The 15,109-nt window shown below is 37.7% G+C and overlaps 1 protein-coding gene and 1 pseudogene across 1 annotated transcript in view; one reads left to right on the top strand and one right to left on the bottom strand.

Annotated features, from left to right (window-relative positions):
• The window catches only part of CAAP1 (caspase activity and apoptosis inhibitor 1), a gene marked incomplete in the record, with an annotated part of 45,953 nt that overhangs the window by 28,197 nt on the left and 2,647 nt on the right, over positions 1 to 15,109 (top strand).
• Positions 12,809 to 14,070, bottom strand: LOC114006834 (eukaryotic translation initiation factor 2 subunit 3, Y-linked pseudogene; annotated as a pseudogene).

Below are 15,109 nucleotides of genomic sequence, written 5' to 3'. Positions count from 1 at the left end.
GCTTTTGAGAATGTCTAGTGTTTTACTATTTTTTGGGGAGAGGTTTTTGCTATAGGACGCGTGTGCTTGCCAGAAAGACAGAGAGAGAGAGAGACAGAGAGACTGAAGGCGAGAAATCACCCCCCTGGGGGGATAACCATGCTGCAAAATCCTCCCCTCCATTCTCCTCTTGGGATCTTGGGCACACACGCACATGCGCCTGGCATGAGTTTAAGTCCCTGGGTCTGGGACTCGAACCAGGTTGACTACATGGGAGTCCAGTGACATAGCCATTACGCTAACTGCTGGTCCCAAGAATGTCTAGTGTTTTTCAAAAGTTCTGTTGTGTTAGCCTCATAAATAGTCAGACAAAATTATGTCTTAGTTTTCTTGTACTAGACTTTTCTTTTTGTAGACTTGAATTTAGATCTGTACTTTCATTGATACATTTTATATATGCTAAATACAATTATTTATATACAATATAATCATAGTCATATAATATGTTCTTACACTTCATATGCTAGGGTACTTCAAAAGATTTGTGGAAAAATTGTATCAAAATTTGAGTTTATTTTACTGCAAAAACTGTTGAAATGCATGCAGTTTTTTGGTAATATATTTTTTCCATAAATTTTTTAAAGACCCCTCATATATTTAGACTACACTGCTATTTGTTCTCTTTATTTCTGAAGCTGTTAGTACAAATGAGTCGGCAGTGTGAAAGATATGCTGTTATATAACCTGAATAACCAGATGTCACAAAGTGCAGGCCTTTCATAGTTAGGAGCCTAACGATCACACTTAGGTTTTTGTCTAGGTATCAGATACATCAAGAATATGATGATGGCATAACACAAAGGTGAGAAAACATGCTTGATACAATCAAAGCTAAGCGTGCAGTATGGCTCTACAGTACAATTGATGGTCATGTTGTGCCCAAATCTGTGGGAAATGGTTCAATTCAGTTTCAACTTCTTTTTATAGAAAGTGAAATAAGTAAAGTCTTAGAAAATCGATATGTACAAAATGACTAAGATATTTTTGCATTAAAGGATAAACATAAGTTATATAGGAGAATCATTTATGTGAACATTTTCCATGTGAATATTAGTATAACTAAAATCTGAACCAGGTAGTAAGTAATTGGCTTGGAGTTGGACCTAAGACACTGAGGTACATCAGGAAAAAGTAATCCTGGTATGCTGAATAAAGATTATTATTTTTGTTCTAAGTGAACTAATAATGTCTATTTATACTATGCAAAACTTTCAATACCAAATATCTGTAATTTTCATTGCCTGGTTAGCAAATCTTGCTCACAGTGAGCTTAAAACAAAATAGAATATAATGTTCCTTGTGAATGTATTGTTATTTTAATGACTTGACCATTTAAGAAAATTTCCACATACCCTTGTCAAAGAAGCAAATTGAAAGAAGGAGAAAACATCTCTCACAGAGTATGTGTTCCAATCCCTTTTTCCTCATTTCTCCTATTGAAAATTTAGGCATGAACACATCCATGCCTGGCATGTTTTTCAAGCCACTAGGGATGAGATTCCAACTATGACTGGCCATGTGTCCATGTGTGATCCAGCTTTTTTTTTTTTTTGAGGTTTTTTGCTATAGGGCACGTGCACTTGCCAGAAAGACAGAGAGACAGAAAGCGAGAAATCACCCCCCCAGGGGGGATGGCCATGCCGCAATCTCTTCTCCATTCTCCTCTCAGAATCTTGGGCACACACACACATGCGCCCAGTGTTGAGTTTAAACCACAGGTCTAGGACTTGAACCACGGTTGACTACATGGGAGTTCAGTGGCATAGCTATTACACTAACTGCTGATCCCTGATCCGCCTTTTTTAACCATTAAGCTATGGGGTTGGCCCCAAACTTGCTATCTTTGGCTACTTTCCTGAAATATTTCAGGATTGTACTATTGAAAACATTTATTTCTTCTTTTAAAATAATGATGGATATGGGTCAGCTGGTGGGATGGTATTTAAGGTGGCTGGATCCCACATGGTCAACAATACTGTTCAAGTCCCAGACACAGCAACACACCAGATGCATGTGCATGTATGCCCAGAACCCCAAAAGGAGGGAGAAGAGAAGGGATTGTGGTATGACCATTCCTCATGGGGAATGGAGGGTGATTTCCTTTCTAATTTTCTGTGTGTATGTGTGTGTGTGTGTGTGTGTGTGTATGTGTATGTGTATGTGTATGTGTATGTGTATGTGTATGTCTGTGTCTGTGTCTGTGTCTCTTTCCTGGCAAGCACACATGCCCTCTGGTAATTTTTTTTAAAAAGATGATGGATTATGTAAATTTTCTAAATTGGTCATTGATGGTGTACTTTAAAAAATAAAGAATGCTAATTTAAATGTATTTAATGTGTGGAAAAATACATTTTTTAGTTTTTGCTATAGGATGTATGTGTTTTCTGGAGAGAGCCCACGAGAGAGTGAGAAATCATCTCCTGGGGGGAAATGATCATACCACAATCCCTTCTCCTCTGTTCCCCTCTGGGATTTCAGACATGCACATATACATGTCTGGCATGACTTTCAAGTCCCCAGGTCCAGGACTCAAACTGCTGTCAACCTGTGGAATCCAGTATCTTAACCTCCATGCCACCTGCTGGGCCAATATAGAAAACTTTATTAAAATATTAAATGAATCTCTGCTATATTAATGAGTTATCTTCCTACAAATCTGTTTAGAAGTAAGTTTGCTCAAGATATTCAACAATTTAAAATATTAGTTTATATTGAAATCGTTGCTTAAACATTTACAACTAGGGATATGTTTAGTTTTGTACATTGCTGTAACTTCAGGCCTTATATTCTTATCTTTACATTTCCTTCTTGAAAGTTGTCATGAGAAAAACTTTAAACCTACTTGAGAAATTGCAGAGTTAAGTTTGGTTATTTCATTTAAAAAGAATAAGTGAGGTTTACAGTAGTTATTTGAAAGACTGTCAAATGAACGAGTGATTAGATTTGTTTTTTATGGCCTCCGAGAATAAAAATAGGGTCACTAGATAAAGTTATCACTAGAAAAAATATTTTGGTTCAATTTGTTTTGAATCATCAGAGTTGTCAGCAAACGCCGTCGACTGCTTTTTCAGATAAATTCTGTTGCTGAATTTGTTTGAACACAAGTTACATAAACTACCACTTGGCGGCGCTGTTGTAGAGCAGATATAAGCAATGATGGTTGGATATTTGGCCTTGATCTTGAAGTTCCTTTCTAATTGTCTGGTTTTTTAAAGACCAGTGCCTAGTGCATTGTTTGTACTTGGAATGAATGCTTAATAACTGGTCTTTTTGTTTGATTTTTTTCCCCTAAATTGTTTAATGGGAGCAGAGTGACATATACAAATTATTTTCTTGTTGGCTCTACTTTTTTTATTCTATTAGAGAAAATGAAGATATTTGAATCTAGACTGGCTGATGTTTCCTTGAAATGTGTTTGAGTACAGTCATTAAAATAAATAATTCATTAATACGATATACAAAATGATCAAAATCAGTGAGACTTTGACTACATCTTACTCTGAATCTTGTACATTTGCTTTCTTTTAGTACATGTGCTGCCAAAGCAGGCACAACATTAGCTTTCTCATGTGAACATTATTCTTCCTTTTTATTGGAGGAAGGCATGCAGAAATACACAAAATGTGCCCACAGAGTTTTTCTTTGGTTAGGCTGAAATCTTGCCACTTAAAATAATAATAATTTAGATGTCTCCTGCAACTGTGTTTTGGCCTTACAGTTAACCAGTTAGTGAACACTGGACAGGTTTAAGATTGGTCTTGTTAACAAGCACTTAAAGAGGTCGAAAGGTAGACTTTAATAATGATAGAAGAAAAAAGTTTGACTGGCAATGTCAAACTTTTTTAAGCTATGTGATTAAAAGCTTAGGATAAATATTTGTTATGGACTTTCAGATCAATAGTCACCAAAATGTGATTATCATATACCTAGGGGATGTAGAAAGAAAATACCAGAACTTCTAGAGTAAATAAAAGTATATACATTTATATATTTAAATATCTCTCTCTAAAAATTTCTGATTTATATACACAGGGACTTCAAAAAGTTCATGGGAAAATGGAATTATGAGTTTATTTTGCTGCAAAAAAATTTGAAATCTGTGCATAGTTGGTTTGTAATACACATTTTTCTATGAACTTTTAAAAGACCCTTGTGTGTATGTATGTATTATTGCAATAGTAGATATCAGTTTGTAAGTAAATAAAATATATACTGGATGTGTGCTTAAAAATATTTTCACTGATAATTTACATAGCTGATGAAAAGAGACCACTTTTATGTGGTCATACTGTATCATAAAGAATGTGGAGAGGGGAACCAGCAGTTAGCCTAATGGCTATGTCGCTGGACTCCCACGTAGTCGACTGCGGTTCGCGTCCCGGACCCGGTGGCTTAAAACTCACGCCGGGTGCATGTACGTGCGTGCCCAAGATCCCATCCCCCCGGGGGGTGATTTCTCGCTTTCTGTCTCTATGTCTCTCTCTGTCTGTCTGACGAGCGCATGCGCCCTATAGCGAAAACCTCTCCCCCCCCCAAAAAAAAAAGAATGTGGAGAAGGGGGAGATTTTAGACAAAGAGAACAAAGTTCGTTAGTCTAAATTCGAGATCTTTTATGTGACATGGTAGCTATGTAATAATAATGTATTGTATACTTGAAAATCTCTGAGGAAGTAGACCTGAAATGTTCTCACCACAAAAAATAAGCATTCAGGGTAATGGACATGCTAATTAACTTGATTTAATCATATCACAGCGTATACATACATCAAGACATCACATTGTACACCCTAAATATATTATATATATATGTATATATAATTTTGTCAATTATACACCTAAAGCCAAAGAAAAAATAAATTATGATGGCTAAAACTTACCGATTTATTATTTCTAAAAACTTTAATCACTACATAAGTGATTTTGCCATCATTTAGGAAAGGTATTAAAATATAAAACTATATGAGGCCATTTGAATCCTTGAGATGAGTGATGAACAGAAAAATGTGGGCCAGCCAGTGGCGTGTGACGTTAGGTGGCTGGATCCCACATGACTCACTGCACTTTGGAGTCCTGGACCCAGCGACTTTAGATACACACCCAGCACCTGTGGAGGCAAGACTAAAATCTGGAAAGGAGAAATGAGGAGAAGGAATTGCAGCATATCCATTAACCCATCTGGCGAGAGCATACACCCTCTAACAAAATTTTTTTGAAAAGGAAAATAAACTGTTTCTTGTTCTGCTTGCTATTGTTGATGTTATTGTTCTAAAGTAGTACTGTGCTAGGAGACACCAAAGTGGATAAACAGACTAAAATCAGAAGGAATGAAAAACTGAATTGGCAGTTACAGAGTTTAGTGTTGCTCAAAAGAACTTTACAACAATAGCTGAAGAATAAATACAGTTATGAAAAATTAAAAAGCTAATGAGCAAAATGCCATGGGAGACTTTTATTGCTTCCTAAAGGAAGAGAGTAATCTGCAACTAATTAAGCAGCATTTGTAGGCCAGAGTTTTAAACGTCTGTGATGTGGGTATTGCCATAGCAATCTCTGGATTGGTTCATGAACCCTGTGCTGCCTCTTCCTTTGAAGACCTAAATTATAGGTGTGAACGTTAGAGAGCTGTGGGGAGACTGCAAGGCTGTCTGGAGTTGGAAGTAGCGGAGCTTGTGTACCACTGATTTGTTTTCCGAGTTCGTGTCTACTTCCTTTCTCCTAGCCCTTGGTTATTTCTTTGACTGGTTTTAACAAGTAAGTAATCACAGAATGCAGCTTCTGAGCAGGAGTTTAATTTCTTTAAAGGATTTTTTAAAAACTTATTCTGGGGAAATGATGTGTAGTTCAGCAATTGGTGAGGTAAAAAGAGATTGTGAAGTATGCATCAGTAAGTCTTGAGAATTTGCATTTATTTTTTTCATTCCTTTGAGCTTTTTCACAAGTTTTTGCCAGCAGTGACACCAAACAGGATCTCCCCCACTTTTTAATTTCTCCCTTTCTATGGGTAGTAGTTGAATAAAAGGGTGAAAATTATATTTTGTGTGGCAGATTAACCCATGCTGTTTTTGTACCTCTTGAAGGTCTCTCAGTTACTTTTAAATGTAAAATTTTTGAGGATAAATAGTAATAATAAAATAAACTGGCAAGGTTTTCAGATACATGATGCCCTTTTGTTTCAGTGAGAATGAAATTTTAAAGGATTTGATGCAATATTATGAGAGAAATGTTTATTTCTGTGTTTCTTTACCCATTTTAAACATTGTGTCCTGTGATGTATTTGTGTCTTAGATAAACACTTAGGGCAGCTACTTTGAAGGTTACATAGATCAAACCTTCAGCAATGTTGGTTCCCCTTTGGGACTCAGTGCTTTTTAGTCATGATCTTGTCCAGTTCACTAGGGATGGTACCTGCATGCCAAAGTGCTCCTACCAAAGTAAGGATAATAAATACTAGGCCTGAGGACCAGCAGGTGGTGTAATGGTTATGTTGCTGCCCTCTCACGTAGTCGACCGTGTTTCGAGGCCTAGACTTGGCAGCTTAAAACTCATGCTGGGTTGTGTGTGTGTGCATGCTCAAAATCCCAAGAGAAGGGAGGAGAAGGGATTGTGGTGTGGCCATCCCCCTAGTAGGTGATTTTTCACTTTCTGTCTTACCTGTCTCTCTGACCAGCACACACGCCTATAGCAAAAATCTCTCTCAAAAACAAAAACAAAAGATAAAAAATCCTAGACCTGAGTTCCTAACTCTGCATATACCACACCAGCCTATGATGTAATAAGCAGCTTTGATTGCCACATCATAGATTGATACAAATGAATTTATAGATTACTAGCAAGTACAGAGAATTTTGGTGTACCTGCTCACTGCCTCCCTTAGTGAGTCAGTTATTGTTATTGTTATTATTGTTACCTGTCTCAAACCAAGTTCCCTTTTCAACCACAAACCAAACCATACATGTAGTGAAAGAAGAGAAGCTTTTTGCCACATGCAAGGCTAGCAGGTAGCTAATGCTGAAAATACCTGTACTTCCCCCAGAATTCTGCACTGTTGTTTTTAAGGGTAAAATTAAGCATAAGGGTCTCAGTAATTGATTCAAGAGAGCATGGGCCTTCTTTATTGGTCAGGATTCAGTCAGTAGGTTTCTATTCTGGGAGGGGCAGTCATCAGGTCTTTGGTGCTGTTTACTCTGAGGTCTATATATTTGTAGTCAGCAATCCTGCAGAGCATCTTGAAATTTGAGTTGTAACCTTATCTTTTGCTTCAAGTGGAATTTTTTTCTTTTACCATATCTGAACCATTCACTAATTTCTATGGCTAGGAAACGAATCATTATTACAGAAAAGGGCAGAGAAGAGATTACAGTTCTTTGGGAAGAATTTATGTTGGTTCATTGAACTAACACAGCCAACTTCTTATCAATAGTTTGGAGAGCATTGCAGACAAAAAGGAATAGTAGCCACATTGTCAGTTCATTGCCAGTTGAAGATCCCTTTGTTTCCTGTGAACTGAAGTATACCTTAAAACACTTATTATGGATTTGGGGTGGGCCTAACCAAAGTCTACAGTCTAAAGCTCTGTTTGCTCTATTACAATTTAAATGAACTTAAGGACCTGCAGGTGGCATGGTGGTTAAAGGCGCTGGATTCTCACATGGCCGACTGTGGTTCTAGTCCCGGTCCTGGCAGCTTGCTTTCTCCCTTTCTCTTTCTCTTTCTCTCTAGTAAATTGAAAAAATAATAACAACAAATGTAAATAAATAAATAATTCTTTAAAGAAAAAAAATTAAATGAACCTCATATTCCAAAAACTTAAATACTGTTATTTCTGCTCTTATTAATTTTTAACTTGGGACATTTGCATTTAATTTATTTTTCAACAGAAGGGGGAACTGAGGCTCCACCTTTTTTAGAAGATTATTACTTGGTTTCATTGTTAACTAAAGTCCAGAGTTTACCATACGTTTCTCTCTATTGTTAATTATATGGGTTTCGATAATTATATAATGACTTGTGTTCACTGTTATGGAATCATACAAAATAGTTTCACTGCCTTACTAATCTGTGTTCCACTTGTTGATCTTTTCTTTCTTCTAACCCCTGGACACCACTGACTAGTTTGCCATCTCTGTAGTTTTGCCTTTTCTTGAATATACATCTATAGTCATACAGTATATAGCCTTTTCAGAGTTACTCCTTTCACCTAGCAAAATGCTTTTGAAGTTCTGTGTCTTTTTATGGCTTTATAGCTTATTTCTTTTTATTGGATATCTTCCAGTATATGGGTGTATAACAGTTTATTTAGCTATTCACCTATGGAATGTCTTGGTTACTTCCAAGTTTTGTCAATAATGAATACTTGTTTTCAATTCAGCCGCTATTTAGGAGCACCTGAGTATTAAATTGACATGATATCTACCCCTAACTAGCTTCCCATTCAGTGATATTTCTATATGTTTACAGGTGACCCTCCCCTTTAAGTGAAAGGCTCTTCAGGGTAAAAGAACTATTTTTTTAGGTTAAATCTTTAGTGCTGGTTCAGAGTAGATATTCAGTAGATTATTTTGAATGAGTAAGGAGATGGATAGATGAATAAAAAAATTCCTTTTTTCTCTTCTACCTTGTCTAGTACGTACTTCATTCTTCTTTTTTTTCTTTTTATTTATTTATTTATTTTTTTCTGAGAGGTTTTGCTATAGGGCATGTGCGCTCGCTGGAAAAATAGAGAGAGACAGAGAGACAGAAAGCGAGAAATCACCCCCCAGTGGGGATGGCCACACCGCAATCCCTTCTCCTCCATTCTCCACTTGGGATCTTGGGCACGCACGCACACAGGCCCGGCATGAGTTTTAAGCCACTGGGTCCGGGACTCAGACTGCAGTCGACTACATGGGAGTTCATCGACATAGCCATTACGCTAACTGCTGGTCCCACATACTTTATTTTTAACAGGAAAGGTGAAAGCAAAATAGAGTATTGCTTTCCTTCACCTGTTATTATTCTAATGCATTTCAAAGAACATGTTGCTTTCAAGCTTGTTTTTCTTTCTGTTCTTAACAAAACTGAATCTTTTGTTTTTGTTTCCCTTAGCCTTTGGCTTTGTTTTTATTACTTGTGTAGATTCATAACAGCCTTTTATATTTATCATTGATTATGTGCTCTTTTTAAAATATATGATCATCATAGAGATTCCTCTGTAGCTTATGTTTCTTTGGATATTATCTCATTTGAGTAATGTTTGGATATAGTTTTATATTTTAGCATCATCGATACTCTTGTACTATCTTTCTCCATGAGGTTATTATACCTTTTCCCCAACTATTCTGAAAACATGCAAGACACTTTTTTCTGATTTCTACCCTCACTGTCAGAAACTGTAAAGTGACATGGTTATTTTTTCCCGAAGGTACCTCCACCTTCTTTTCATGTATTTTCTCTTGTGAAAAGAATTAGAGCAAAACCAACAGCTTTTTATTATTTTTTACACTTAATGTGTTTTCTAGTTTTAGGTAGGATTTCTATATAATTAATGAAATGTATTACTAGGGCAGGCAGGTGGCATAGTGGTTAAGGGCGATGGACTCCCATATAGCTGACTGTGTTTTGAGTCCTGGGCCTGGCGGCTTGCTTTCTCACTTTCCCTTTCTTTCTCTCACTCCATCCATCTCTGGTCAAATATAAACAAACAAACAAATGAATAAATAAATAAAGTTAAATAAAATATTTTTTAAAAAGAAATAGACTGCTACTTTTGCATACTGCTACTTACTATTTACTACACAAGTATATAAAAAGTACTTTTACATAATATAAAGTTATCGAGGCATCGAAAAAGTTGATGCATTTCTGCATAGAAAAATATGTCATGACTTTTCCAACAACCCAATAGAATTAAGCCTTTAGTATCTCCTCTGAGCTTGTATTTATATTTAAACAAGCAAAAGCAATGCTGGAGGAAGCATAAGAGTGTTTGTGTACACCTCTTTTGGCTAGATAGGTTGTGGAGCACTGAGATATTAGTGGCAGAACCTATTTGAATGTGATGCTCTTTTAAATAAATTCCAAGAGATCTTTGGGGGGGAAATGTTTTATGATTCTAAACTCTAGTACTTGGAAATATGGGTGCGCTTTTTTTTTTTTTTTTTTAAGAGATTTTGACTATAGGGTATGCACTCACCAGAGAGAGAGAGAGAGATCACTTTCCAGGGGGTATGGCCACACAAATCCTTTCTGCTCTTGGGATTTTGAGTGCTCGCGCACTTTTGCACAGCCTGAGTTTTAAGTCACTTGGTCCAGGATTCGAACTGTAGTCACCTTTGTGGGAGTCCAGCAATATAACCATTCTGTCAACTGCTGGTCTGGGAAATATGGGTTCTAGACAATTCTTCTGCCCTAAATTTAGTCCCCTTTGTATGTTTTTATATTTCTTCCTAGATTTTGGCATCAAACTTTTATTCTATTAGAAGCTTGTTTAATCAAATAGTAGGAAAAGCAAAAATGACATTTTAAAACATTCCTGTTTACTTTTAGTTTGCTAAAAGGAACCTTATAGTTAGGAACTTTTTTTTTTTTTTTTGAGAGAGGTTTTTGCTATAGGATGTGTGTGTTCGTCAGGAAGACAGAGAGAGACAGAGACACAGAAAGTGAGAAACCATCCCGGAGGGGCGATAGCCATGCCACAGTCCCTTCTCCTCCATTCTCCTTTCAGGATCTTGGGCACACACGCACACGTGCCCGGCGTGAGTTTAAGCCAACTGCTGGTCCCCCAGGAACATCTTATATATCAGCCTGCTGTTGTATCACAATGCAAAGCTGAAAGTATTCAGCTGTCTGAACTGTAAAAACACTGGCAGGATGTCCCTGTGGTACTTTTTATCCTAGACAGATGATGTCTTCAGAGATAATAATTTTGGGTACAGTTGTCTTATTTTTACTTATTTTTCTTAAAAATAATTATTTTATTTAAGTTTATTTATTTATTTATTTTTAATTTGACCAGAGAAGGACAGAGAGAGAGAAAGCAAGCCGCCAGTTTCGAGATTCGAACCAGGGTTCAGTCATGTGAGTCCAGCACCCTTAACCACCACCTGCTGGCCCCACAACTGTTTTATTAAATGTTCTTACCTGTTCATTTTATTCTGTTAGATTCACATACTTCTTGATAGAGCTTAGCTCTATGCTTTGCCTTTGTTCATTCTGTCCCTCACACTTGGAATTTCCTTGTCTTGTCTTTTCTTTTCACCTACTAGATTTTACTCATTCACAAAGAACTGTCTCACATTATATGTCTATGAAGATCTTTACTCCTCTGTCACCTTGTAGCCTCAGTAATAGTGGTACAGTGTATATTGCACAATTAGTAAAGTACATTGTTCGTATTTTAGGCATACCATAAGCACCATGAAGGCAAAACTGTCTTTAAATATTGTCACCCTATTTATGGCATTTTAGATGACTTACCTCTTTTACGGCACCATCCTAGCATGTGTAATCAATAGTGAATGACTATTTATTGATTCTTGGAGTGATCTCTGAAAAGGATACTTAATGGAGTTGTGATTTATAAAAGTTAGAGTTATAGATTTATGGATACAATATTTGGAAGTTTATTAGGAGTTTAGTAGAATACTAGGCAGGATTTTTTTTTTTTCCTACTGAATTGTTTGCATTTTCTCCTTTACCAGTAGTAATCAGTTATTCCACAGTTAAATTTGAAAATGATGGTCAATGATGTACTTAAATCTAAATCAGTAGTTTGATACACTACATGGGAAAAAAAAGCCTTGAATCTAAATCAGTACTTTCACATGCTACATGAAAAGAAAAAAAATAAATAAAGCCAAGACCTGTTAGTTTTGCTGATAGGAAGATTGAAGGTCTCTACAGAAAACATTATTCTTATATGGTAAAAGAGCAATTGTTTCCTTTTTTAGAGAATGAAGTATTGGTATTTTTAGAAAGGCTAGAACTCACTGAAGCCATTAAAAATTATCAAACTGACTTTCTGCAGAATACATTAAAAGTGTGTTTCTTATAACTTTAGTAAAACCAACATTATCTGTTGTCTTAGAAAAGAAATCCCTTCTCCTCCATTCCCTCTCAGGATTTTGGACATGATTGCACATATGCCCTGTGTGTTTTTCAAGCCACTGAATTTGAGACCCAAAACCATGCGGTTGGCTGTCTGGGACCCAGCTGCCTTCATCACAGGCTGGCCCTCCAGTTTATTTATTGAAGAGACTGGTTTATCCTTAAAAGGTCTTTAAGGAGAGTGAGCAAGAGAGTAGGAGAGAGACAGAGCAATGGGTATTTTTATACCTGAAGCTTGCTAAAAGATTCAGAGTGACTGATGCCTGTTTTCTTTTTTGTCAACTTTTACATTTATTATAGATCCTATTTTAATACTAGAGATTAAATTTTTATCACCAGAAAATGAGCATAAACTTACAGCTACCTAATAAGGTAGTAGACTGTGAAATTAATTCCCTAGCACTGTTCTGAAAACATACCATAGCCATAGGTTGTTGAGAGAAATTCCAACTCCACCCACACGTATTATTATGCTGGGAATTTTAGTCATTTTTAGTCATTTATCTACCTTGACTTGATGGTCACTCATATTCCTTTTCTCTGTCTCTCTCTCTCCTTTTTTTTTTTTTTTTTGGTTTTTGGTTTTAGCCACAGGGCATGTGAGCTCACTGGAGAGAGACAGAAAGAGGAAAGGTAAGAAACTAACCCCTGGAGGGATGGCCACACAGCAGTCCTTTCTCTTTCTAGGAGTTTGGACATACATGCATACATGCTCAGCATTATTTTCAGACCATCTTTTTTAGGACTCTAGCCATGTTAGTGATGTTGTGAGTCCAGCGCCTTGACCACCATGCCACATACTGTCCAAGTCACTCTTCTTATCTGACCCCAGCCAATTAAACATCAGTGTTTCTCAACTCTTCAAGCAGTTTTTTTTTTTTGCTTCTCTGCATACACACAGAATTAGTTAAAATGATTTTGCCAGCTTAGCCTTTACAGCATTAACTCTCGCTCCTGTTGACAGGGATCCTTTGTTCACCATAAATACATCATTCTTAGACAGCTTTTGCACCTTTGCTGCCTTCCTGTCTCCTTCAGTGCATACTTAGAAGGTGTCTAAGTAGGAAATAGGAGATTTCAGTCGTAAAGAAGAAGAGCTCCAACCGCACCAAGTACTTGCCCTGCCATTTTGTCAGCCTGGCACAAAGTGGGGTCAGTCTTTGTCTTTTTGTTTCAACATCAGTAAGGCCCCTTGGAGCAGCATGCTAAAGATCATTATGTTCCACAAAAGGTGATGCCATTTTGGAAGAGATTGGTTTACACTTTAGTATTTTCGGCAGGATCTCACCAAGTAAAGATCTTCTTGCCACAGCCTCCCAGTAGGAAGCAGAGACGTTTGCCATTGTACCTGGCCTCTTGGCCTAGGAACTGCACCAAACCTTTCATGCAGCCTTGGCTACCTCCTGGGGGCCTTCCCACTATGTTATGACTGGGCCTGTATTTTTCAATTCTCACAGTTTTTGCTCTCTGCTCTTTTTCATGGCATACAGTACTTGTTTTATGGCTGCAATGTCTACCAGTTTCTGAGGATACTGCATATACATCCTCCCTCCTCCAGCCTCAGTAGATTATTTTCTCATTGCTGAATTTTTATTACTTCTTCCTTTGTTCATCTTGGCTCTTTGTTTATGATTACTGGGTTATTCTAGTAGCTGGCTTGAGTTTCTTCAGTAGCTGCTTAGATATATTTCTCTACTACATCTCTTTGATATGAAGTAGGTGGGGTTGGCTTCTCAGTAGAGCGTAGAGTGCTTGGATATGGGCAGGGAGAGGGAAAGAAGGACAAGTTCATTTGGCTCAGTTAATTCTGAATGAATTTAATTTTAATTTTCATGTGTACTCCCTTGCTTCCAAGACCCTCTTCGAAACAATTACACTTACCTGTGATGTCTTTCACTGTGATTTTGTTTTACGCTTTTTATTTGATTCTCTCTACTTAACATTTTGTAAAGATCCTGCAAAATTTATTATCTTTTTTTTTTTTTTTTGGAGAGGTTTTTGCTATAGGGTGTGTGTGCTCGCCAGAGAGAGACAGAGAGACAGAAAGTGAGAAATCACCCCCCAGGGGGATGGCCATGCCACAATCCCTTCTCCTTCATTCTCTTTTCAGGATCTTGGGCACGCACGCACATGTACCTGTACCCGGTGTGAGTTGAAGCCACTGGGTCAGGGACTTGAACCGCAGTCAACTACGTGGGAGTCCAGCGACATAGCCATTACGCCAACTGCTGGTCCCAAAACTTACTATCTTTAGATAAGATCTTTTCTAGTTATTTAATACTGTGATGTCATCTTTTCTTTTGAGTTGTTTTTTCCCTGGAGCATATGCATGCATCAGAGAGAGAACAAGAGAGAGGGGGGAAATCAGGAGCACCCTTCACAGGATCTGGTCACGTCACAATCCCCTTCCTCTAGTCATTTGGATCCCGGGCACTTGCACATGTACCTGGTGTGTTTCAGGCAAACTGGGCTGAGGATTCAAATCAAGGTTATCATGAAGGATACAGCTTCCCTTGAACAACGCATTACCACTACGCCACAAGCTAGACCTTTTTGTTTCGTTTAGTTTGAAGTTTTTTTGCTATCAGGCCCGTGTCCTCACCAGAGAGAAAGAAGGAAAGAGAGAAATCACCTTCCAGGGATAAGGCCATGCCACAATCCCTTCTTCTGCATTCTCTCTGGATTTGGGGCACACATGCACACGTCTGGTGTGATTTTCAAGCTCCCAGGTCTGGGATTTGAACCATGTAGTTGGCCATGAGGGTTCTAGCACATTAACCTTCATAGTACCTGCTGACCCCAGAGCTGACCCTTTTTTTTTTTTTTTTTTGAGAGGTTTTCGCTATAGGGCGCATGCGCTCGCCAGACAGACAGAGACAGAGAGACAGAAAGCGAGAAATCACCCCCCAGAGGGGATGGTCACGCCGCAATCCCTTCTCCTCCATTCTCCTCTTGGGATCTTGGGCACGCACGCACACGCGCCCGG

The sequence above is a fragment of the Tupaia chinensis genome, unplaced genomic scaffold, assembly GCF_000334495.1.
Source record: "Tupaia chinensis unplaced genomic scaffold, TupChi_1.0 Scaffold000093_1, whole genome shotgun sequence".
Taxonomy (NCBI): Eukaryota; Metazoa; Chordata; class Mammalia; order Scandentia; family Tupaiidae; genus Tupaia; species Tupaia belangeri.
Note: the sequence above shows the minus strand (reverse complement) of the source record. Positions and strands in the feature narration are given on the sequence as shown.